We start from the raw sequence: 26,797 nt of genomic DNA, 5'->3' as shown, positions 1-26,797 counted from the left end.
GTTAAGGGAAAATAGCCCAGTAGTGAATAACTTGAAACTTACTCTAAAATTTCTAAGTGCATATATTTGAGTTTGTAACTATGGGTGCTAGAATTGCATCTGCCCTGGAAAACAAAAGCTAATTAATGTATTGTAATATACAACATATGAATTCATTATGGATTTAGTGAATCCATCATCCTCTTTCCATCTATTTCCATCCTTTATCTATGTCTCAAAAGCTCTTATATGCATGGGTTATTCTTTTACCTGAAGGTAAAGCTCAAAAGTCAGCTTTCACAAAAGGCCAAATTGGTAACATTTACTTTTCAGCAAGGGATTATCAAATATATTTATATATTTATGTATTAGCAGAAGCTAACAGGGTTATCCAAGAGACACAGCAGTTTGTGCAGCAGATCACACCTGCTGTAGCTGACTTTAATTTGAGCAAGTGTTGGCCTAGATTCTCTCCGAATGCCCCTATCAACCTCAACTATGTTATGATACTATGATCATAATACCATGATATGATATTATGATTTCTATGGTTTAGAACCAATGTAGTGATTTTCCATCTGCAGTGAACTTTCTGGGCTACTTACTCTCTGAATCTACACTGGCAATTACATAAAAAGTCTGAGCCTGTGAAAATCCACATTCTTCTGCTCCATTTCTGTTTTGCATCAGCAAAAGTTGGCAGAAGCTGCTCAAGAAACCATCCTCTACCTCCAGCTGACCAGAAGCCTGAAAACCCTAAAAAGGAAAACTAGTGTTTTAATTCGTGGGAAAAATAATTACCATCTAGCAGCAATATCCATCTGTATTTTTGTTTAAGAGTGATGATGTTGAGTAAAATTGGCTGTGATACAAATTCGTATATGGCCACAGCTGTATCTCTGTCAGTACCTCTATGCAGAATCGTCATTATGAAGCTATATTGCTTTTTTTTCCCTAAAAAAAAAAAAAAAAAAGAAAGAAAAAAAAAAAAGCAGCTTTTTTATATTGCCTTTTAGGGAAGTTTTATCTTCTCTACTTTACTTCTTTTTGCCTCAGAGTAGCTGAACTCATCTTTATGTTGTGTATCTATAGCATTCTTCAAAGCTTTGAATAACATAGATTCCATACTTATGTTCCAGCATAAAGCAGTGCTTACTTATCATTAGAAAAACTTTACAAATAATCATGTTGAAGGAGTAGAAAAGATAGAAAAGTAGAAAGTCCAATGCTATTGGAGATGGGACAAGAACAATTTATTTCCTTACTTTGAAGTATCTGATGCTTATAAATTATCACCACGCCTTCTAGAGAAGTGACTCCACTTCTTTCAGTCTTTGCTCACAAGCAAAAGTCCCTGCATCTGTGATCACTAAATGCTGTATCCTACCATTTCACTGTGGACAATTTCTGAAAAAGTGTCCACAGAAAGGTTTAACTTTTTTGTCTGGTATTTCAAATATTCTCTTTCCATCCTTTCTCTTTTCCATCCTTTTTAATACTTACTGTATGTGTATGTAATCAGCCAACTTCCAGTTTTCTCCAAAAGCTCTCTTTGTTGCTCATGGGTCCTAGAGGTAAACAGAGCATTTCAGTCCCTGGGAGAAAGCATCACATTTATTCAAATAATGCATTCATGGCTGCAGCTTAAAAAATTTGTTAGGCATTACAAAATGCCAGGACAAGTTATTAAGAGAAATAATCTGTTTGATTTTGCTTGTGTGATTCAAGTTTCCCAGGTGACACCCCATAAAAAGAAGCACAAGGACAATTTTTTAACTTGTAAAGAGTCATCTTTTTTCATTCTGTGAACACTTGCTTCCTCAGAAGATACGCCTAAACAAGCATGTAAAGAATACACTTGTCAGCACCTAAGGAGTTTCTTGGGAGTTAGTGGTTGAAAGGTCCCTAGTCTATCCCCAGATGTGGCTGGAACTGTTGTTACACAATGTTACAATTGCTGCAGAATATGATAAGGTAGTCACAGTTCCTGTTGTATCCTTCAAGACTGGGTTCAGCTCTGAAAGATCTGCTCTACACCTTCAATAAGAGAAAAGGTCAAAAGGACATACGATGTAGCTGAAGACGTGGATCATGACTGATCCTTACAGCTACAGATGCTCTGAGATGTTACCTTAGAGAGCATAGGGCGTGGAAGTGGGAACATTTGGAGAAAACTCAGGAGAGAATAGAAAGCTGAATACCAGCAAGGGATCTAGGAATAAAACCCTCCCTGAATTTATACTGGAAGGTATCATATGTTAATGGAGTCTCACTCACCTGGCATACTCAAATCTCACTGAAACATGTCGTAGCCCACTCAAACTATGTTAATCTCAGCTGGCTCTCCTTCCCAGTCCTTTCTCCATAGCTACTTTGATGCCTCTGAAAAGATAAAGGTGAAATTGTAGGTATGGCAAAATTTCAATTTTGTCCACACTTTTTAGAAGTGTTGAGCTAGCTCTGTTTATTCAGTAGTGTTGTAAAACCATCCAATTAAGTATGACAGATATCTGATTACAAATGGCTTTATCATATGCTCTTGTTAAAAGCTACATAATTTCATATTCTTTTCAATCTTCTAGATTTTGAGATATGTACAGAATTTTCTTGACTCCCTCAACTTTCTATCGCAGTCCATAGGGCCTAGGACCAGACACATACATTGCCAAATATATGTCAAATACAGAAATGCCATACTACAGAGTGACATTGGGGTCTTAATGCCCTAATTAGGGAGTCAGTTCCAAGCTGCATACTTTTTATGAAAAAAATAAATAAATCTGAAGTTAACCTTTAGATAGGGTACTAATCTATACTTTAATGACAATAAGGTACTAATTTATACTTTAATGACAATTGCAACAATTTACTTGCTTTTTATCCCCAAAGAAGTAATCTATTCCACTGCAATTCCATTGAAAAGTCTTCAGTTTCCCAGATTTTAATCACCTTTGCTACGTTTTTGTGGTGACTATGAGGTGAATAATTTATCATGCTCTAAACAGAGGGGAAGAAATAGAGTAAATGATCCTTCACAATTAGAGTTAGAAGGTGACTTTAAAATCTTAAGGGATTGACCAATATATTAAGACTAGTCAATTTAAAAATTTAATTAGAGAGGTAGAGTGGCTTCACTTGTTATGTGTGTACTTTAGGTTAACCCTGAAGCAGGTTTCATTAGTACTTGCTCATTCCTATGCATTTATGTTTTTAAGATTTTCTTCCTTAAAATGGCTCTTCTCTTTCCTTATTTAGGTAGAGGGAAGACTAAATACACTCAGATAAAATAAACACAAAGCCGTTAGTGGAAGGGCACATTTTTGGAGCAGGCAATTAGAATAGTCTGGACTATTTAAATCTAGCCAATTTATTTTTTTTACAAATTTAATCCATTAGAACCAGGTAAAAAAGTCAAGAGGACTCACTCAAGATCTTTTAATTTCATTTTCTTTGCAGAGACTGTTCTTTATCTTACTTTTTTTTTTTTTTTTTTTTTTTTTTTTGTGTGTGTGTGTGTGTAAATACTCTTTCTGACAAATAATAATAGTAATTCCAGTTTAGAGTAAATCCACAACATTAAATGACCTTAAATCTTCTATTGTGGAATACATACTTATTTGAAAGAAATAATTTCAGATTATTCCACCCAGATCTTTTCTCTTTGCTATTGTTCATAAGAGTCTCAACTCTCTCTTCAAAATACAGATGAAGTCTAATTGCAGATCTTCCGTAATTGCTGATTTTTTTAATTTTTTTTTTCTTTGGATGGAAGCATGATGATAATTCATTGCTGTTTTTTGATGGTAAATATTAAGTGGTTTTAAAAGACGTTGTTTATATACAGAAACTGTGCCCTTGCAGATACTTCTGTTCTCTGATGACTTTATTCTCTGAACAAACATACAACATAAAGTTGATGTTCAGAATTCTTGTAGTACAGCAAGCTGCTGAAATGGACTTCTTTATCCTAAATTTTGAGCTGACATCAGATAAGATTTGCTATTAAAATTAGTTTAGAATAGCACCCTATATATCTCCAATGTACATTTTTCTGTCTTACAGAGGGAATCACCTTTACTTTTATTTTCTGAAATGAAATACAGTATTTATATCTTTGTACCACTCAAGAGAGACGTGTACTGGATTTCATTTCTCTACTGGACCTTTTTGAAGATGATACAAACATTCATAGTGACTTAAGCTAGGTTTAAATTTTCATACAAAGTCTGATCCAGCTTTTCCACAGTTGAGTAAGTCCTGCTGAAACCTATCATAGCAACTTTGCTACAGGAAGCCTTTGGTAAAATGTCCATGTTCTGTGGAACCTTAATTAAATTCCATAAGGGTTCACAGGTTCATATGCTTATATACTTTAGAGTAGCTCTGTGATCCAATGAAGTACCATTGCCCCTTTTTTTGCTGATAAATAATTTTGAAGCAAAAGGAAAATGGGGTTCTAAATCACTTTTTAAAGTCTCGTAATAGTTTATCATAATGGTTTCAAATGTTTTCTCACATGATAAAACCAGTCAAAAAGAGGAAGGAAATGAATACACCAGTATATGTCAAGTGTTTAAATGTTCTATATTCATGTGGTTTTAAGACTAAGAAAGGCTACACAAGCACAAAATTAATCACAAGCTCTGAGCAATTGAGATCAACAAACAAGTCATAAATTTGTTAGAAGCTCAACTGACTTGCCAGAATGAAAACAATGCCATGCATGTTATAAAACTTGAAACAGATTACCTGCCATGTGAATGTTGTAATGATTACTTTGTCTTCTGAAACTGTCTTCATCAGCAAGTGTGGCGAATGTTTGAGTCAGCACATTAAAGCATCTAGAGTCTTGTCAGCATTTTAGTATTCTCCTTGTGGGATCTCAACGGGCATAATGCAGTGGTTTCTTTCCCCAACCCCTTTTCTTGAATGTGAAGGAAAGAAGATGGGCGAAAGAAAATATTATTTGCAAGCATCTGGAATAAATTAGGAGCAGTCAAAGTAGGTTGGAGGTTGGGTGCACCTGGAGTTATTTCAAGGCTCTGAAAGATTATGAGGATTGAGCGGTTGGAACTTTATATATTATATATATATTCTGTCCTATCCTATCCTATCCTATCCTATCCTATCCTATCCTATCCTATCCTATCCTATCCTATCCTATCCTATCCTATATATTTATATATTTGGGTTAGGTTTTGAATTTTCTTTATTTGGTGAACTGGACAGATTAAATTCTGTTTTCTGTGAAATAAAAACTTTGATACAACCAGAGGAAAACAGAGGAAGTAAGCAGTATGTTTCCCAGGTAAATTATCTTTCCTTAATTAGTCAAGGGGTTCTGACCTGCCCAGGACATACAATTACAGTAGAAGAAGACTGTTTTTAATATACCAGTTGTACTTTCCAACTAAAACTAGTGGGCTGTTATACGTTAGTATTTTGATTTTCAGAATTTACTGCGAGCATATACCAGTTCTGTGCTACTTCATAGTAAGGAACATCCTATAGAGTGCTCTGGTCATTGGCAACAGATATAATGATTTCAACATTGCTGAGGTCAACAGCAGTTGACTTGTTTACTAATATAAACTACATGTTTAGTACAAGTTTACGAATGCCCAGCTATCAGGCAATCCATGAATTAACAAAACACTGCATGCTCATTATTAGCATAGGTTTACTTAATGGCATGACTAACAATGTGTCTGGAAACCTCTGTAACTCATAAAAGGATGCTACTTCCATGCACATTAATGTATGCTTCAGGAATGGCACTGAAAATTTTTCATTTTAATCGTTGCAAAACAGGGAAGAATACATGCTCCCCAAGACACTAGGAAGCAGACAAAATATTTTGAGAGGCTGAAAGTATTTTGGCATCAGTAACTCACGTAAACAGTATTTTACCAGTTCAAAGGCAAAGAGTGCATTTTTCTTTTTTATTTCCCAATAAAATAAATGCTGGATTTAATATGAAGGTACTATAGTGACACGGTAAAGATGCTTACAGCAAAATTTGATTGTAACACAGGCTGTGATTCAAACCTGATCTGTGATTACTTTGGTGAAATTCAGTGATGCTAGAAGTCTGCACATGGTCTGAAGTTGAAGCTGCACATATTGGCCTTGAGTAGTTTACAACACAAACCATGCCCACAGCACCATGTAAGAGTGAAAATAACTTATATAGATATGCTACATTTCCTTATACCTGCTTTTTTAGAATATAATCTTAGAAGAACAGTATTTTATTTATTACTTAAGGGCTTTATTTTGGCTTTATTTATATTATTTTTTTATTGTTTGAACATAGTTCAAAACAGAAGAAAATAAAGTGGCTAAGAATTTGTTTCATAGAATAGTTTGGGTTGTGAGGGACCTTAAAGATAATCTAGTTCCACCTACTTTACTCTGCTAGATCAGGTTGCCCAAAGCCCCCGCCAGCCTGACCTTGAGCACTTCTAAGAAGGGAGCATCTACAGCTTCTCCAAGTGACCAGATCTGATGCCTAACGACCCACATAGTGAAGAATTTCTTCTGAATAACTAATCTAGACCTATCCATTTTTAGTTTAAAACTGTTACCCCTTTTCCTATCACTGCACTCCCTGGTGCCTCCCCATCTTTCCTGTAGACCCCCTTTAGGTACTGGAAGGTTACTGTTAAGTCTCTTCAGAGCCTTCTCTTCTCCAGGCTGAACAACCCCAACTCCCTCAGCCTGTCTTCATAGGAGAGGTGCTTCAGCCCTCTCATCGTCTTCATGGTCCTCCTCTGGACCCACTCTAGCAAGTTCCTGTCTTTCTTATGCTACAGGATTCAAAGCTCAACGCAGTGCTCCAGGTGGGGTCTCACAAGAGCAGAGCAGAGGGAGAGAATCACCTCCCTCAACCTGCTGGCCACGCTTCTTTTGATGCAGCCCAGGGTACAGTTGGCTTTCTGGGCTGCAAGCACACATTGCTGATTCATGTCAAGCTTCTCAGCAACCACCACATCCAGGTCCTTTTCCTCAGGTCTGCTCTCAATCCATTCTCCATTCAACTTTCATTTGTGCTTGGGATTGCACCAGCCCAGGTGCAGGACCTTATACATGGCCTTGCACGTTGCATAAGGTATATATGGACCCACCTCTTAAGCCTGTGCAGGTCTCTCTGGCTGGCATCTCTTCCCTTCAATGTGTCAATTACACCACACAGGTTGGTGTCATTGGCAAACTTGTTGGTGCATTCAATCTCACTGTCCACATTGCCAACAAAGATGTTAAATAGTGCTGCTCCCAATACCAACCCCTGAGGAGTGTCACTTTTCACCGGTCTCCACTGGGACATCAAGCAGTTGACCACAACTCTTTGAGTGCGAACATGTAGCCATTTTCTTATCTGCCTGATGGTCCATCCATCAAATCCATGTCTTTTCAGCTTACAGACAAGGGTGTAGTGCAGGACAATGTCAAATGCTTTGCACAAGTCCAGGTAGATGATGTCAGTTACTCTTATCCAGAATCACAGAATCACAGAATTTTCTAGGTTGGAAGAGACCTCAAGATCATCGAGTCCAACCTCTGACCTAACACTAACAAGTCCTCCACTGAACCATAATGCTAAGTTCAACATCTAAACATCTTTTAAAGACCTCCAGGGATGGTGACTCCACCACTTCCCTGGGCAGCCCTTTCCAATGCCTAACAAACTTCTCAGTAAAGAAGTTTTTCCTAATATCCAACCTAAAACACCCCTGGCACAACTTTAGCCCATTCCGCCTCATCCTGTCACCAGGCACATGGGAGAACAGACCAACCCCCACCTCACTACAGCCTCCTTTAATGTACTTATCAAGAGCGATAAGGTCGCCCCTGAGCATCCTTTTCTCCAGGCTGAACAAGCCCAGCTCCCTCAGCCGCTCCTCGTAGGACTTGTTCTCCACACCCCTCACCAGCTTCATCGCCCTTCTCTGGACTCGCTCAAGCACCTCCATGTCCTTCTTGTAGCAAGGGGCCCAAAACTGAACACAGTACTCGAGGTGCGGCCTCACCAGAGCTGAGTACAGGGGGACGATCACTTCCCTAGCCCTGCTGGCCACATTGATTCTTATGCAAGCCAGGATGCTGTTGGCCTTCTTGGCCACCTGAGCACACTGCTGGCTCATATTCAGCCGACTATCCACCATCACTCCCAGGTCCTTCTCTGCCTGGCAGCTCTCCAACCATTCCTCTCCCAGCCTGTAGCTCTGCTTGGGGTTATTGCGCCCCAGGTGCAGGACCCGGCACTTGGCCTTGTTGAACTTCATGCAGTTGACCTCAGTCAATCGGTGCAGCCTATCCAGATCCTCCTGCAGAGCCTTCCTACCCTCGAGCAGATCGACACACACACCTATCTTGGTGTCTTCTGCAAACTTACTGAGGGTGCACTCAATGCCCTGATCCAGATCATCGATGAAGATATTAAAGAGGACCAGCCCCAGCACCGAGCCCTGGGGACGCCACTAGTGACTGGCCTCCAACTGGATTTGACTCCATTCACCACGACTCTTTGGGCCCGGCTATCCAACCAGTTTCTAACCCAACGAAGCGTGCGCCAGTCCAAGTCAAGAGCAGCCAGTTTCTTGAGGAGAATGCTGTGGGAGACGGTGTCAAAAGCCTTGCTGAAGTCAAGGTAGACCACATCCACAGCCTTTCCCTCATCCACCCAGCGCGTCACTTTGTCATAGAAGGAAATCAGGTTCGTAAAGCAGGACCTGCCTTTCATAAACCCATGCTGACTGGGCCTGATCGCCTGCTTGCCCTCCAAGTGCTGCGTGATGACTCTCAGGAGGATCTGCTCCATGAGCTTTCCTGGCACTGAGGTCAAACTGACAGGCCTGTAGTTCCCCAGGTCTGCCCTCCGGCCCTTCTTGTAGATGGGCGTCACATTTGCTAGCCGCCAGTCAACTGGGACCTCCCCCGATAGCCAGGACTGCTGATAAATGATGGACAGTGGCTTGGCCAGCTCCTCTGCCAGTTCTCTCAGTACCCTTGGGTGGATCCCATCCGGCCCCATCGACTTGTGCACATCCAAGTGCCGTAGCAGGTCACCAACCAGTTCTTCATGGATAGTGAGGACCACATCCTGCTCCCCATCCCCTTCCACCAGCTCAGGGTACTGAGTATCCAGAGAACAACCGGTATTGCCGCTAAAGACTGAGGCAAAGAAGGCATTGAGCACCTCTGCCTTTTCCTCATCTCTTGTAACTAAGTTTCCCCCCGCATCCAGTAAAGGATGGAGATTCTCCTTAGTCCTCCTTTTTGTGTTGATGTATTTATAGAAACGTTTTTTGTTATTTTTAACGGCAGTAGCCAGATTGAGCTCCAGATGAGCTTTGGCCTTTCTAATTTTGTCCCTGCACAGCCTTGCAACATCCTTATAGTCCTCCTCAGTGGCCCGCCCTTTTTTCCAAAGATTATAAACCTTCTTTTTTCTCCTAAACTCAAGCTGCAACTCTCTGTTGAGCCAGGCCGGTCTTCTTCCACGCCAGCTCGTCTGTGGGCACGTGGGGACGGACCGCTCCTGTGCCATTAAGATTTCCGTCTTGAAGAGCGTCCAGCCTTCCTGCACTCCTCTGCCCTTTAGAACCGCCTCCCAAGGGACTCTACCAACTAGTGTCCTGAGCAGCTCAAAGTCAGCCCTCCAGAAGTCCAATACAGCGGTTTTACTGGTCCCCTTCCTGGCCTCGCCAAGAATAGAGAACTCCACCATTTCGTGGTCACTCTGCCCAAGACAGCTTCCGACCACCACATCTCCCACCAGTCCTTCTCTGTTTGTGAAGAGAAGGTCTAGCAGGGCACCACCCCTGGTAGGCTCACTAACCAGCTGCATCAGGAAGCTATCTTCCACGCTCTCCAGAAACCTCCTAGACTGCTTTCTCAGGGCTGTGTTGTGCTTCCAGGATATGTCAGGGAAGCTGAAGTCCCCCATGAGAACAAGTGCTGACGTTTTCACAACTTCTGTCAGCTGCCTGTAGAGCTCCTCATCAGTCTCCTCATCATGGTTCAGCAGTCTGTAACAGACCCCCACCAGGATGCTTGCCTTGTTGGCCTTCCCGCTGATCCTAACCCATAGGGACTCAGCCTTATCATTCCCAGCCTCAAGTTCCATGACATCAAAACTCTCTCTGATATAGAGAGCCACACCACCACCCCTTCTGTGCTGCCTGTCCCTTCTGAAGAGCCTATAGCCAGACATTGCAGCACTCCAGTCATGAGAATGGTCCCACCATGTCTCCGTGATGGCAACCATGTTGTAGCCTGCCTGCTGCATGATGGCTTCCAGCTCCTCCTGTTTGTTACCCATGCTGCGTGCATTGGTGTAGATGCACTTCAGCTGGGCCATTGCCTTCTCTCCCAGCCTTGCCATTGCTACCCCTGGCACAGCTCCAACAAGCCTTGTTTCAGCCCCATCCCCCATCTTACCTAGTTTAAAGCCCTCTCAATGAGCCCTGCCAGCTCCTGGCCCAGGATCCATTTTCCCCTTAGAGACAGGGACCCGTCTGCGGCCATCAGGCCGGGTGCCGAGTAAAGCGCCCCATGGTCAAAAAAAAACAAAATTTCTGTGTTGGCACCAGCCTCTGACCACATGTTTATCAGGTGGGCTTTCCATGTCCTCTCTGTACCCTCCCTGCCACCGTAGGGATAGATGAAAACACCACCTCTACTCCCGCTCCCTCCACTAACTGTCCCAGTCCCCTAAAGTCCGGTTTGATAGTCTTCAGGCTTCTCTCTTCAATGTCATCACTGCCAGCCTGGACTATTAAAAGAGGATAATAGGCAGAGGGGCGAACCAGATTGGGAAGGTTTCTGGCAATGTCCCTGACCCTGGCCCCAGGGAGGCAGCAGACTTCCCTATGGGTAGGGTCAGGCTGACAAATAGGGCCCTCTGTTCCCCTGAGAAGGGAGTCGCCCACAACAATCACCCTTCTTTCTCTCCTGGTGGAGGCAGTCCTGAGGTGTGGAATTGACTTCCTCACCCTAGGCATCCTCCTGGGTAGACTTTCTACCTCTTCCTCAGCTACCGGTCTCCCAAGCTCCAGGGCCTCAAACCTGTTGCGTAAGGGCACCTGGGAAAGTGAGGCCGGTAGGGGGGGCATCACCTGCCATGTCGAGCAGGGACCTGTCTCCATTCCTCCTCAACTCCCAGGTCTCCTCCCTCTGCCCAACAGCAACAGGGTAGGGGGTCCACCCCCATTTGGGGTGTCTCACCCCGGTAGCTGTCCTTCAGGCCCTGAAGGGAGTTGCTCCACAAGTCTATCTCCTGCTCACACTCCCTGATATCCCTCAACCTCTCGACCTCCGTCAGTGCTGTAACCCTGTTGTAAAAGGCCAAGAAATTCTTCAGGCATGATTTGCCCTTTGTGAAGCAATGAATCACCTCTTTGTGCCTTAGCATAGTTTCCAAGAGGATCTGCTCTATGATCTTTCTGGGCACAGAAGTGAGACTGGCTGGCCTGTAGTTCCCCAGGTAATTCTTCTTTCCCGTTTTAAAAATGGGGATTATGTTTCCCCTCTCCTAGTCAGTGAGAACTTTATCAGACTTCCATGACTTCTCAAATATGATGGACAGTGGCATATCAACTTCATCCACCAGTTCCCTTGGAACCCTCAGGTGCATCTCATCAGGTCCCATGGGCTTCTTCGTCTTCAGGTTGCTTGGATGGTCTCAAACCTCATCTCCTACAGTGGTTCTTCATTCTCCCAGTCCCTGCCTTTGCCTTCTGGGAATTGGGTTGTGTGATTAGAGCACTTGCTGGTGAAGACTCAGAAAAAAATGTTATTGAGTACATTTCTACGTCGTAACGTTAGCTTTTTCCTTCATGCTTTAGATTTAAACTGCCTGAACTTTAATTATAGAGAAGACTTAATATACTCTTCCTTGATTTTTTTTTTTTTTTTTTTTTTAACATGATAAAGGCTTGCTTTGGCAATAAACCTGCACATTCTGCTGAGTAAAGGAGAAAATATGGCTATTTCACTTAAAAGGAAGTAAGAGTATTTTTTCATTATAGTGTGACTAGAACTAGTATTGCAGCTCTATTTGGATATGATGGTGTATTCCCATATAGAGTCCTCAGATGAACTGAGGAAGAGAATAACAATTATGTGATATAAATTGTAAGTAAAATAAGTGCATTATGAGATTTTTTTTCTTGAAATTCGCGTTTAGTGGTTCATGATGTAGTTGATGAAAGAATGGTTAAAATTGCAACTTAGTGTTGCACATCACTGACAGAACTTAACAGCACGAACCCTTTTCCTTAGGGCATCAAAACATTAATTACATGACTGGATGTGTTACTTAAGGAATTTAAAACTTACTTATTTTTTATTATTTATTTATTTATTAATTTTGTTTCTCACTTAGACCACACTAAGGAAGGGAAACATGCTATTGTAGATAAATCTAGGTTAGGTATTTACATATTTGTTGAAATAAGTTTATTGAAACTACTTTAATTTTAGTTAGGGTACCTACTGCCTCTTAGCTATTTCTTGTACCTGTATTTACAAAATAAGAGGGACTAAAAGAATGGAGTAATGATAGATCACAATGTAGCCCACTACACCCCCTTGGCCCCCAGCAAAGAAACAAAAACATGCATCACAGACACCCCAGAGTGCTTTAGTGCCTGTACGTTTATTCTTTTGTCTGTGGAAGTGAAGGTATATTTTTCTTGGATTGGTTTATGTGAAAACATACATGTACAGTATAGAGTAAAACCTTAGCAGAGAACAAGGTAAGCATTACTTTTTTTTTGTTTTGTTTTGTTTTCACATACCAGCATTGCATTTGTTTATTACTTTGTCTTTTTCACACTCTCACTAATTAAAAAAGTGCCCGTGAAATGATTTTGAAATCCTTCAAGTCAGGAAGCAGTCTCTAAACAAAATTTAATTTCAAAGCAGATACATAATTGATCTACCCATCTGACAGTTTCTTGAAGATATTGAAAACAGTTGCAAATTATCTTGAAGGCAACTGACTCTCTACTCCATAATCTCTATATGTATGTTCATATTCTTACATGACATTTTGTTTTAAACTGCAGAGAGTGTGCAGAGTTTTCCTCTAGCTGCCAAATAACAGAAAAATGGATTTGACAGGGTGTAGCACATGAATTTTAGTAGAATATTCATCAATATTGCACTTGCACTTGCTTAAGGCAGTCCCTACTTCATAACAGTGGTTAGAATTGAAAACACAATGGCTTAAGTTCTCTTGATAGAGATTCTTTAGTAACTTGGACATCCTGGAAAAGCTTCCTAGCCATCTTAATTTTAGCCGTTTCCCAGTAGCTGATATTTAGGAGACCCCAAGCATCATAACTTCCTGCCTCCACCAAAACTTGCTTCTATCATGTCCTTTGCTCACTTTACCCAAGGCTATCCAATAAAAATGTACATGTGAAGTCATGATGCTCTTTTCCCTTTCTTCCAGACATCAAATGTGAACCAAACCATGAGAATTATCCTGGCCTCTTCCTCCAGTAAGAATTGGAGCATTTCAATACAAATTGTGCTTGAAAATGTAGAGGGTATAGATGTACTCTTCCTGCATTAATGTCCATACTGACAGGTGCCTTTAAGCCTTGAGTAGCTGAAGACATCTTAGAATATTTGGTTGGTGTCTGATTTTTGATAAAACATCCAGTATGCAGAGTGAGAGAGATCGGTGACTTACTAACGTTAGCTAATCAAATCTTGTAACAAATTGTCCTTTATGTCTTTATGTTGATGTGTTTACTATTATAACCTTTCATATTCTTATTGTTTTCTCTGCCTGTGAGATCTATAAAATAGAGGTAGCTTAATTACAGTTTCTACTTTAAACCAGCCAGAATTTCTGCTTTTTTTTTTTTTTTTTTTTTTTTTTTTTCTTCCCTACATGATTTAGTTACCAATCTAGACTTTAATGTAATTCTGTTTCTTATTAGGCTACTGTAATCTGAATGGTTACAATTTATGAGATAGCAGAATGAAAATTCTGGAAGTAGCACAGCGTCTAGTCTGCTTTAACTAGTTTACCATTGTGGATTTATAGGACATTGTATTACGGCAACAGGAGAGTTCTCAGGGCCATGGCAGATTGAGTGCAAGAGCCAGACTTGCTTGAAATGAAAATATGCCACCTGAGAAATACCCTTTCTAAAACAGTGTAAAATTTAGTTAGGACATTTTTATTGCACAGGAACTGTGAACACTAATAAGTCAGGATTTATGTATTTGATATAATTGCCTATTAAAATAAGCAAAAGACATTGTTTAGTATAAGTTACAAAAAATGGTTCTCTATCCTAAGAGAATTTCTGCTAACATAATTTCCTGTGGACTGAACAGATAGAAGCTATCTTATCAAAAACCAATTTCATGTGGAGCCACTGTATTTTTGGCTACAAAATTTCATATGATATTACTCTTTAGATTCCTGTGGAAAAACATGTATGCAATTAGGTGACTAAAATAAATAATAGCAAAACCAACCAACCAACCAAACAAACAACCCTGTTATAACTAGTGTGGATATGAACAGAGAAGAGCAGAAAGAGGAATTTTTAGAACATAGCTCATTTTACTAAAGGAGAGAAAATGAGAAATGGCATGCCATGCTATTCATTGTCTCAGTTCCTCCATTTCACCCAGTCATTCTTTACAACATCTTTGGAAATACAATAGTTAAAAACAAGCTAAACCTTCCATTAGGAATTATATACTATTGACTTTTCCTTCCACTGCCATAATTGTGCAAATGACAGCAAACAAAACCCAAGCTAAACACCATCCGGTGGCAAGTGATCATTACTTCTAGTTTTCGTTGAGTTGCATTTGAAAAGCCTGGTGCCTTGTTTCCCAGGCACTGCCTGACAATTGCTGACATGATAGAGAGTTTTGAAACATAGAGCTATACACTGATCGGTGAACCCCCTTTTCAGCAGATGAGCGTAAAGTGATTTTTTAGTCCGGCAATGTCAGATCTGTTGGCTACCATACTATTCTTTGTACTGTACTGGATTATATTATGAATTTTGAATACTCTGAAAATTAAAAAGTAGTCTACAAACAGTGGCTAGCTTCTCTCAAGATACATGGGTGCAATCGAAAAGGAGCTGACAACATGTAGATTATAAAAGCTATAAGATACAAACAAGGAGAAAATCAAAATTCCCAGGCACAAGTATGTTAGCATTTATAGTAAAGCTAATTAATTTCAGTGAATGAGTATTCCAAAATATACATTTGCTGGACATTTTTAATAGCTGTCTTGGGGCTGGACGGAATGAAGTTAACTTTGTTCATAGCAGCCTGTCTGATCCTGTGGTTTGCATTTGTGGCTAAGACTGTTCATAACACACTTCTGTTTTGGCTATTGCTGAATAGTGCCTGCACAGCATCGAGCTTTCTCTTTTTCCCTCTCCGCGCCCCCAGTGAATATGCTTGGGGTGGGCAAGAGTCTGGGAGGGGACACACCAAAACAGGTGAACTGAATTGACCAAATGAATATTCCGTAACATACGATGTTGTGCTCACTAACAAAAACTGAGGCAGAGGAAGGAAAAACGCAGAGGTTTGGCTTCTAAAGTGTCCATTGCTTGAAGAATGGCTGAGCATAAGTCTGCTTGTGGGAGGTGGTGAGTAATTTGCATTGTTTTTTTTTTTTTTCTTCTTATTTTTTCACCTATTAAACTGTTTTTTATCCTTACCCACCAGTTTTCCTACTTTTGGTCTTCCAATTTTCTTTCCCATCCAGTGGGGCAGTGGTGGTGGGAGCAAGTAGGTATGTGTATAATGTGTATATGCTTGGCTGTTGGCCATAGTTGGACAACCCACCACAATAACAAAGTAACTTTGTTTAAAAAAAAAGGGGGGGGGGGGGGGGGGGGGAGGACGACGACACGATATGGCCATTTGTAATTTGTCAATCTCTGCAAGTATTTTGGGGCACACTGAACATAATTTCTTATCAGGGAGTACAGAAAGTATGGATGTGTAAAAAAGAGAACAAAACAAACAAAAACACAAGAACATCTTTTCCTACAAAAAATAATAGAGGCAGATCCAGCACACTGAAATAGGTTTCTTAAATTCAGTATGAAGACTCATTTGAATCATCCGCTATCTACTGTCAATGGGAAAGATATCCCAAAAAGACAAGTTAGAAAGCCTGAGTACTGAGCGAGGTTCTGACAAGAAAATGTAAGCACCAGATCCTATCTTGTTCCTTCTGTTTCCCAACATTCAATGTGTTTCACCTTTCCCTGGATGGATGAGAAGCACTGAAAAGAAAGGGGCATGCAGCTGCAATGGCAGTGGTGGTATTCTTTGGCATATCCATTTGCAGTTAAAGCACTAAGGAAATGAAAGATCTCAGATGAAGAGATTTAAGTGAACAAAGAATTTGTCAGAACATGAAAGCAATTATTCATTTTAGACGCTTCAAAGAATTAGGAGATTATGGAGAATAGGTCTTCTGGATTGCTGTCTAGGAATTTGATCTGTTACTCAGTAGGCTCTGGACCTGTTTAATGCCTTTTTCGCTATTGTTAAGCAATAAGGTGAATGGACTAACACTTTTCAGACTTTAATGTACATCAGTCTACCAGATTCTCAGAATATGCCCTAATGAATTGTTTATTTGTAGATTTAGATGCTCTGAAGAACTGACAGAGTAATTCAGTTCATGTTGTGAATGCAGCTATTATGTATAGTTGTGATGTGAGCATCACAGTTATTGCATTGGGTTGTTCCTTTGCTGCCATGTGTAGTCCCCAATGAACAATGGTAGAAACTTCCTCGTAGGCACTGAACAGGCCAGCTGTGAGACAGATCCAATTTTCAGGCTGTGCATGTTATCATTAGTGTGGTCTTGAGATTAATTTAAGCTTTTAGCAGGACTTCACATATGAGGCTTGACACAGCATTCATTAACTCAGACATTGACTTACATCCACCTGTGTTAGCTTAGCTTGCCTATACAGATAAGTGCTTAAAATGTTTAGTTAAAAACTTGTGAAACAACATAGAAGTTTTCTATGGGTTGTTAAGAAGATCTTTAAAGTAGTTTGAAAAATCACAGGAAGCAGAAATAAAAATAGCAAACTTATGACTGATGACAGAATACATTAAACCTTGAACCAATGACTTTCACAATGATGTCCAAAATGTCTGCAAGGAATAAGACTATGGGAGAAAGTGTGATCAAGGTCAATGCAGGTAAACTACGTGAGATGTTGGTAGTAAGGATTCAAGAAGCTCATGCCTGATTTTACATCATTTGTGTTAGATCCATGTTTACCACTCATGCTTGGAAGGTTTGCAGATCCATCTAAATGAGACAGTGCACTATAAAAGGCTAAATTTACATTTACCATAATAAACTTTCCTTATCACTTGTACACTAGTGATATCACTATGTGGACTCAGGTCCACATATACAACAACAGCTGTATGAAAATTATTTGGGGATCTTGATGAAAACTGTAGCTTATGAAGGCAGCAATTAAAAGAAAGGAATTATTGCAAATGGTCTGGAATTGTTTCCTACCATTTTCATTTGAAAATCTTAGCTTTCAGTTGGAATCAAATCCGCATTTTTGTATTTTTGAGTTACAAGAACATCTGTTCTTCTTTGGGAGCATGCCTAATGTCAGTGTCCACAGTAATGCCTTTGGGAGTATTAGCAAAGAATTACCAGCAGCCGGGCTCAGCTCTAAAAACACTGGAGTAAGTTCAAAATAAGTGTCTTCAGTGTGCAGTGTAAACCCTCTCAATGCCAAGGTCAGGGAAGATAAAACTGAAACAATAAAATAGAGGATTAGTGGCAAATGCTAAGGCTGCCCAAGATTAAGATCTGTGACAGATTTCCATGATGAAATTCACTTCAGCAGACCCCAAATTTAAGCTAATAAAATTACTTATTTCTATGCAACAGCAAAAGACCACCTAAGAAGTCTGTTTTTATTGTGAAAAGGACTTTTCCCAGGTTCTTTTAATCTGTTATAATGAAAAACAGGTACTAGTGCCATGGTGTGAAGCTACAGGCAAAAATCTGGTGGTCAATGTCTATTTTACTAACCTGTGGAGAAGAGAAAGACAAACAGTAATCCCAGAGATTCTGTTATTTCCATGCTAGTCACAGTGTGAAATAGAGGTTCAAATACTTTCAAGTTGGATGGAAGAAAGAGATGATAGCAATACAAAAAAAGAGAAAAAGAAAAGTAACTATTAAGAACAAAACCAGTAATGCTACTCTAACATATATTCATTCTGCAAAAAAAGAAGAAAATTCTTGGCTTTAAGAATTAAAATATTAAAAAAAAAAAAAAAAAAAAAGAAAAAAAGTAACTTGTTAAGATTCTTTTTTATTCACGTCAGCATTATAATTAAAGCTAGGTGTGTAAACTCAGCTTCTCATTGAGGAGACAGCTTCTATCAAGGGCAATCATATTAGGCTGTGTCTTTCTTCTAAATGTACTGTTCCCTTAACTAAAATAGCACATTCAAGGTGAGAAGAGAAAACAAAGTCAAGTCTATTTTTAATTCTGATATGAAAAATAGCCTATGGTTTCAGAATGCACAGAAATAGGAGTTTATAATCCAAATTTTACTCTGGAGACAAAGAAGTGGCTTATAAGTGTGGATGTATATATTCAGACTCTGTACACCACTGAAGTAAAAATATGTTTTCCTGGAATAGGTAGAAAACAAATGTAATATTTGTTCTAAAATTCGAAATGACTGAAAAGAAGGAAACCAAATAACTTTGTGGAGGAAGGTTTTGTGTTGCTTTTCTTCTAAACTGTAATCCTCAATAATCAGGTAACTGTTCTTGTAAAGAAAAGGGTGGAAGGTGCAAGGAGTCTGCACATCGTACCTACATAGGGTTTGTGAGGTACAGATATTTCTGTTTATAGTCTAGCTGTTTCAAAGCTCTCCAGGGCACAGATTAAAATTTCCTGTGTAGAACACAAAGCTTATAAAACCAAGTGTGGCACAGGCAAAAATACTGACTGACTTAAATACAATGATTTTCAAACACATTGTATTTGGTTTTGTTTTATGGCCTCAGATGTTTTAGGGCACATTTGAGTTACATTTCTTCTTCCTTTCTTTAAATCTGTGAGAGCTGGGAACTTCTAAAATGACGCACAGATTTTCTTCTAATTACAGGGCTGGGGGAACTGGAGCTTAAAGTTCATACAACATGGGAATTGCAGTAAAATTAGGATCTGGCAATTTAAATGTTTGGCCCATAGGCTTGCAAGTAGTAAAGATGGAATGCTAGCATCCCTGCAAGGTCAGACCCATAGAGAAATCCACCGAAGACATCGAACCTATCTCATTCCACATACGTTAATTTAATCTGAATATAAACTCTACATGCCCTGTTTTGCTTAATTTTCTCATATTTACTTTTCTTGGTCTTTTTTTTTATCTTTTCTGAAAGTGTACGGCATGTTTTCTTACTCCTAAATTAGAGATTTCTCTGTAGAGGCAGTTCTCTTGCATTTATATGGTCAGAAAGACCACTGCTTGTGGAGTGTCATGACATGGAAGCACTGGCAAGGCTCCATACAGTGTTGATTGCTGCCTGAGCCTGAATTTTACTGGATGCAATCTGCTATGTGTGCAGGTGCATGTCAAATACATGTATGTCTGCAGTCCTCTATCAGCCTCTACATTGTCTTGCACCGCAGACAGTTGGGCTTTTTTGTTGGCATGAGAGCTGTTAATTGTATTTGGTGATCAAATGTCAGTAATGTTTAAAGGCCTTACAGAAAATTGAAAATTGAGAATCCAATTTTTACAATGCCTTCCATTAATATGCCATAAGGATTGAGAAATATCATTAGTATATAAAGAAGTCTTTCCCATATGACACCTGATCAGACTATACTCATCTAGTTAATGAGATCTGGAGGTAGTGAGGTTCCAAATGAAGGTGGCCACATCATTCTGAGTGTAATTGTCACTATCTATACTGAAGTAGCAAACACATTCTGGGGTAAGATCCATAAGACATCTAGGAAAACACCCCATTAATATAAAATTCTAAGATCACTTGGCTATCCCGGGCCTGCAGCATAGTATTGATTCCCTCTCAACCATCGTTTTACAGCTCAGAAAATGTGGTGATGAATAAATCAGGTAAAATAAAACAATAAAAACGGTATTGCAACTGGAAATAGGGACCTTCTGTGACTAGTGTTCTCACCAAAACTACAGCAGGTACCATTGGGAAAGCCAACTGATGACCATTTGCCAAAAACCCTTTGCAAACCACTGTGTATTGTGATGCCCTGCACAGTTGGTCAAGATATGGTGGCTGGATAATTGCTTGAAAATGGCATATGCCATCTTCACGAAATATGGCTTGTACTGCAGAAGAAGAAGGGATGTTAAGTTCTAGCATAAGCCATTGCACAAGGAACTGCAGTGGTCTCAGATCTAGTCTCTATTGCTAAGGTCTTCCATGGTATACATATAGCAAGCCCAATCTATAGGAAAAATGAACAACTCTTTCTTGAATTCTTCTTTTCTTACTGTAGCTATTATTTTTCTATGAAGTTGCTTTATTCAGCTTCTAGTAATGAACTTTTTATGTTGTTTAAATGCTGAGATGGTCTCCGGAGGCCATCATGATGAGAAATACAGATTTCTACATTTACTGAAGAATTTTAGGACTAAAAGGCCTCATATTTGTAGGAAGTAGATTCAGAGCAGTTTGTCACAGCAGGTAGTATTCCACTTCTTTCTTTCAGTCTGATGATGAGCTGTGAATTTCTTTATGATCAGTTGGATTACAACTAAGTAATCAGTTGTTGTTGTTAAATGTACCGATAAATTGACACCTTGACCTTGCAACTTAGATAACTTTTTTGTAGTACCAACTTTGAGGCCAATCTGAATTATCTATGAATGTATTTCCATTTTTTGTCTGTACTGTCAGAGGCCCCAAAGGCACACCCTTTTACAAGGCTTATCACTATATCATCCTGTAAGATGCAGGTGTAGCATTGCTGTAAACAGTTTATTCTTCCTTCTGAATGATATTTTTTAGGTATATCTTGTACAGTCTTCGGAAATTACTGGTTTCTCTCTCTTATTGCACGTACCCTAGCACCTTTATATTGTAATTGTGCATACTGATAGTCATAGGACAAGGTTACATTAATTATTTCTAACCCCCTTAATTGCCATTGGGAAAAAAAAATATAGAAATAAACTTGCTGCTGTTATGGAAAGATATATTACTGGTTACAAAAATATACTGAAGTGATTAAATACAAACCTAATAGTAAAAAGCAAGCCAGGAAAGAAAACCTCTGTTTTAGCTGGGTTTATATAAATTAAAGCCAAAGACAAATGTATTTAAATGGAGTTATTTTGAGAAAGAATATTCTATTACAAATTATTACACTCAAAATTATGCTTAGAGCAAAAAGCATTAAATCTTATGCATGAAACTAAGATTTTATTACTAGCCTAACCAAAATCTAGCATAAGTTATCATTTGTCCAGTTAACAAATATAGGTTTAGTTATGTGAGAAAAATCTCAATATTTTTTTTCAGACAGAATGAAAAACTATGGATGTGAAACTATTTTATTCACGATTGCTATAGTGGGTGTCCTGCAAGCAGGAGCGCACAGTAAAAGTATATCATAACCTTATATTCCCTATTACCCAATACTGGATTCCTCCCCTGTTTCTTCATTGTTTCTTCATACAATTTTATTTGACCAACCATTAATTTCTCCTTTTCCTTTTTTTTTCCTTCTCTTATGACTAGAGGGCCTGTGATTTTTTGTTTTTACTGTTTTCACACTGCTCATCCTGTTTTTCTTAGCTATCCTCCTTATTCTGGGACAGTGGGACCTTCCCCTTATCTGCTTACCATATTCCCCACTGCTATGCCACTGTCATGCCTGCACAATCACTTTTTAATATGCAAGGTTAGTGGAATTTTCCACTGAAAAAACATATTTTACTGTAAAAACACAACTTTGTTTCTCACAGTCTCCCCCTCTTCTTTTCTTACTCCTATTGTTGTTTTTGCACCTCTTCACATCCCCCATTCTTGATTTTTTCCGACATTAGGGTGCAATATTTTTCTTTTGATGTCATGGGGCATGACAGATACACAATACCATCATTATTATAATATCAACAAAAAGTTGCTTGAGCCAATTCCATTCAGGTAACCAAGAAGTTATTTTCTCCCAAATGTTTCCAAATCCTCAGGAAGCGTCATCTTGAGCCACTTTATGTAGGATCTTTTTTTTTTTTTTTTTTTTTTTTTTTTCCAAGTGTTTTTGAGATCAGTCTCAATTTGTCCTGTCTGATCTACATACAGCAACTAGCATTAATTACAGTGCACACTTCTCCTTATGAGGCTAGTAATAAATCTAATACCATTCAATTCTGGAGTATTATTTTTGAACAACTTGTTACCTCCTCTTGTAGTGCCTGGACTATATCCAGAGTGTTATTTTCTAGTTCTTCAATTTTAGCCGAGATATTTACAATAGCTTTTTCTAATTCACTCACCCCTAACCAAGGTAAAAACCACCTTGCAAAACTGTAAAATGCCCTGTTGCTTTTTACTACAGGGTTATTTGAAGCCCTCTTTATTCTGTGTTGGGTCTCAAGGGGGCTTTGGCTCTGTGGGTCTTCAATAAAAGTTACATTTGGAATTATTGCCCCCAGGGTACAAGTTCCCTTCCATCATAGGGGCAACACCTTCCTGGTTTTGTTGCTATGTAGCTAATACCACCTCTTTCCATTCAGGACAGGCCATCTGGTTACAGGATTCCCATGTTGTATCTGGTGTGCATTATGTATATTAGCATTCCTGTCACCACCATATTTGGTACAGTATGGCTAATTCCCTACTTCATGGATAAATATTTCCACACCCAGGATCAGTAGTATTGCCCCTGACTTTTATATCAATGTTGCTTAAAAGGCACCTTTGATAACATGTTATACTGTAGCCAGGATTATGTGTAGGGAGCTCAACTTCAAAGTCTGTTCCCTCCTGGGACTACGTATGCTCTGTCATTTTTAGAAATCTAGAGAATCCAGACACAGTTGCCGCAGATAACAGAATAGCAATCAGAGACAGGGCCTTTTCAGTATTTCTAGGCATCTGGGAGCAAATCCAACAATTATTTTGAGATAGAATTGAGAGAAGTTCTGGATTAATTGGAAATGCTGATTTTCCCCCATCCTATCACTAATCCATTGAGAACAGATATTACTAAGATAAGCTTAAAATACATCATCTCTCTCTATACATGCCCCTATAATAATTTTAAAATGATAATTCATAAAAACAATAAAAATCACAAACTAATAAGGATTCTTCTGGTGGGATCAAATGCCCCCCCCTTCTTTTTCTCCCACTTCCAGGGAGTGTTCTGTGTAAACAATCTAATGCTGTGTAATTCAATCCCTTTTACCCATCAATTCATTAAGAATTCTTCTAAGGTGAAGTTAAAGGTTTACAATAGTTAGTTTTAACAGTTTAAGCCTTAAAAGTTTTAGTTAAGACAGTCTCTTGGGTTTCAGGGTTAACTGATACTTTTACCCAGGTATAATGAGTCCAACCTTTCCCAGCTGTTCTTTGTGTCGTCTCAGTAGTCAGGAGCACTTGGAAGAGTCCATGCCACTCAGGCTGCAGCTTTGATTCTCTTCATGTCTGTACCTAATCTCCTGCTTGGAATTGATGGATCGGGACTTCCAAGGGTGGGGTTGGAGAGATAATAAAGAGGACAACAGCCCAAGTATGTAGTTTTTAAGAAAAGCATCTTTTGTCTTGAATTAGGTAATTTCGCTCTGCCCAGGTATGGCAATTCAAATAATATTTCATATGATGATAATCACATATCTTTTCTAGATGCTGTTAGAGTTTGCAGAAGAACTAAATGTAAACATTTTATCCAGGAGAGTCAAGTCTCCAGAACTAAATTTATTATTATTATTATTATTATTATTATTATTATTATTATTATTATTATTATTATTTGATTCATTCACTCTACTCTTCCAGAAGAGGAAGGATGCCAAGGAGCATGAAATTCCCTTTTAGTTCCTCGAGTCCATATTAGCCCTTGTAATATTTGTGAAGTAAAGTGACTTCCTTGCTCAGAGTCAATATTTTCAATAATGGGAATTATTTGTTCTAGAATTACCTTAGCTACTGTGCTTGCAGTAGCAGATACTGAAGGGAAAGTTTCCACCCACCCTGACAAATGATCAACCAAGAATAACAAGTATTTAAATCTATCTACTCTAAGGAGTTCTGTAAAATTTTGGAACCTGTACATTTTGGATGGGTTGAATTCCTGGTCCTCATCCCCCTTTGGGCTGACTGCAGATAATTTTCCTATTTACCTTTTGGCATACTACACAAGTCCTGCATGCTTGTTTAAAGAGTATATTTATTCCTACACATACATATTTCCATAGCACAGTGTCACACATTGCTTAAATTTCCCATTGACTCCCTTGATGTAAAACAGTTGCCCAAATAAATTCAGTGGCCCTGTAAACCCCTGAGGTAAAACTGTCCACATATATTGTTGCTTCCGCCCCATTTCAGGGTCTTTCCAGTCAAAGGTAAATATACCTTTGTCTCGGGAACTGAGAGCACTCTGTTAGTAACACCATTACTCCGATCTAACATTTTACTATTTGAATGCCCAATTTCATCATCAAATCCCTTCCCAACAAGTTAGTCCCTGCCTTGGGTACATAAAGTAAGTGCCCAGTGATCATTTTAACCCTAGTCTCAACTAGGTGTCCCCAAAAAGTAGCACTGTTATCTCAGTCTCTTCAAACCCTCTCCCCACGTCCCCCTCTCCACCCCCCCCAACCCTTCCCCCACAACATTTAAGGTTTCATTAGTTAATTTAAGCCCTGATACTTTATGGGCCAGCAATGAACTAGCTGCCCTAGTGTATTTGGTTCATGTGGCAAGTTTCTGGTAGCGGGGGGAGCTTGCAGTGGTGGCCTCCGTGAGAAGAATCCAGCAGCTGCCCCGTGGCAGATAAGGGACAGCCGGCTTCAAAGGAGTCCACCACTGGTAAGAGCCCAGCCATGAGCAACACAGTTTATACCTCCATGAGAGCACATCCATGAAAACAACAAACAAACAAACAAACAAACAAAAACAACAACAACAACAACAACAAAACCTGCTGCACAACACCGGCTGGGAGAGTGAGGAGTGAGAAACCTCCCTGCAGACACAAAGATCAGTGAAGAAGGGGGGGAGTAGGCGCTCCAGTTCCTAGAACAAAATCCCCCCACGGCCCGTGGAGAAGACCCAGGTGGAGCAGATTGTCTCCCCTGCAGCCCGTGGTGTACCATATGTAATGGGTTTACGTGGCAAGGTTTTGGTAGCAGGAGGCCATATGGGTGGCTTCTGTGAGAAGGATCTAGAAACTGCCCCATGTTAGGTAAGGGCCCCACTGCTGACCAGAGCTGAACCAATAAGCAATGTTGTTTTGCGCCTCTGTGAGAGCATATTTAAGACAGGGAAAAAAACGCTGTGCCACACGGCAGCTGGGAGAGTGAGAGGAGTGAGGAACAGCCTTGCAGGCGCCAAGGTCAGTGAAGAAGGAGGGGGAGAGGTGCTCCAGGAGCTGGTGCAGAAGTCCCCTGCAGCCTGTGGTGAGGATCATGGTGAAGCAGGATGTCCCCCTGCAGCCCATGGAGTACCACGGTGAAGCAGGGTTCCATGCTGCAGCCCGTGGAGGAGACCACGGTGGAGCAGGTGGACCTGCACCGATGGAGGCTGCTGCCTGTGGAAGACCCCTGCCGGAGCAGATTCCGGGCCGGACCTGTAGCCCGTGGAGAGGAGACCACGCAGGAGCAGGTGACCTGGCAGGAGCTGCTGCCTGTAGGGGAGCCAGGTTGGAGCAGTTTTCACCTGAGGGATGGACCCCGTGGTATGGACCCATATCTGGAGCAGTTCTGGAAGAGCTGCTGCCTGTGGGAAGCCCACGCCAGATCAGTTCATCAAGCACTACATCCCGTGGGAGGGACCCCACATCACAGGGGACGAGAGTGACCGAGAAGGAGCGGCAGAGAAGAAGTGCTGTAGACTGACCATAACCCCCATTCCCCCGTTCCCCTGCACTGCTCAGGGGAAGGAGGTGGAACAGAGTGGATGGGGGGGGGAAGGTGCTTTTGGTTTCTTTCTTTTGTTTCTCACTTCTCTAGCTTATTAGTAATAAGCAATAAATCTCACTATCTCCCTATGCCGAGTCTGTTTTGCCCGTTACAATAATTATTGTGTGATCTTCTTGTCCTTATCTCAACCTTTGAGCCCTTTTCACCATATTTTCTCCCCGTTCCTCTTTGAGGAGGGGGAGTGAGAGAGCGGCTGTGGTGGAGCTCGGCTGCCCACTCGAGCGGAACCACCACAGCATGACAGAGTAGATTTCCACATTGTGGCCCAAGGAGAGGAGTCCATGCAGGACCAGGTGATGAGGGGGGGATTCCTCCCAGCTCCTGCTGCACCCCCAGCGTCCTTGCTGGCAGGGCAGTACAAGAAGCTGGCAAGTCCTTGGCTCTGGGTATGCACTGCTCTTCCACAACTAAACCACTGGGGTTTTGTCAGAATTATTCTCATCCAAAATCCAAAACACAGCACCACACCAGCCACTGTGAAAAAAATTAACAATATCCCAGCCAAAACCAGGACAAGATGCCACTTCTTCAGGAGGGCTGGCGGATGGCACAGCAGGTCTCCCACAGTCAGAAGGGGAGATGAGCCTGCATGCAGTCC

General features: G+C 40.3%; 1 long non-coding RNA gene across 1 annotated transcript in view; it reads left to right on the top strand.

Annotated features, from left to right (window-relative positions):
- Nucleotides 1-25,844, top strand: part of LOC311432904 — a 587,624-nt gene extending 561,780 nt beyond the window's left edge. The window contains exon 3 of the long non-coding RNA XR_014690412.1: nt 25,781-25,844. This is a non-coding gene — a long non-coding RNA (uncharacterized lncRNA). The remainder of the gene's footprint in view (nt 1-25,780) is intronic.
- The last annotated feature ends 953 nt before the right edge of the window (nt 25,845-26,797 follow it).

Source organism: Aythya ferina (assembly GCF_964211825.1).
Source record: "Aythya ferina genome assembly, chromosome: 2".
Lineage (NCBI taxonomy): Eukaryota > Metazoa > Chordata > Aves > Anseriformes > Anatidae > Aythya > Aythya ferina.
The sequence above is the reverse complement of the archived record's forward strand: the minus strand, read 5'-3'. Positions and strand labels throughout refer to the sequence as shown.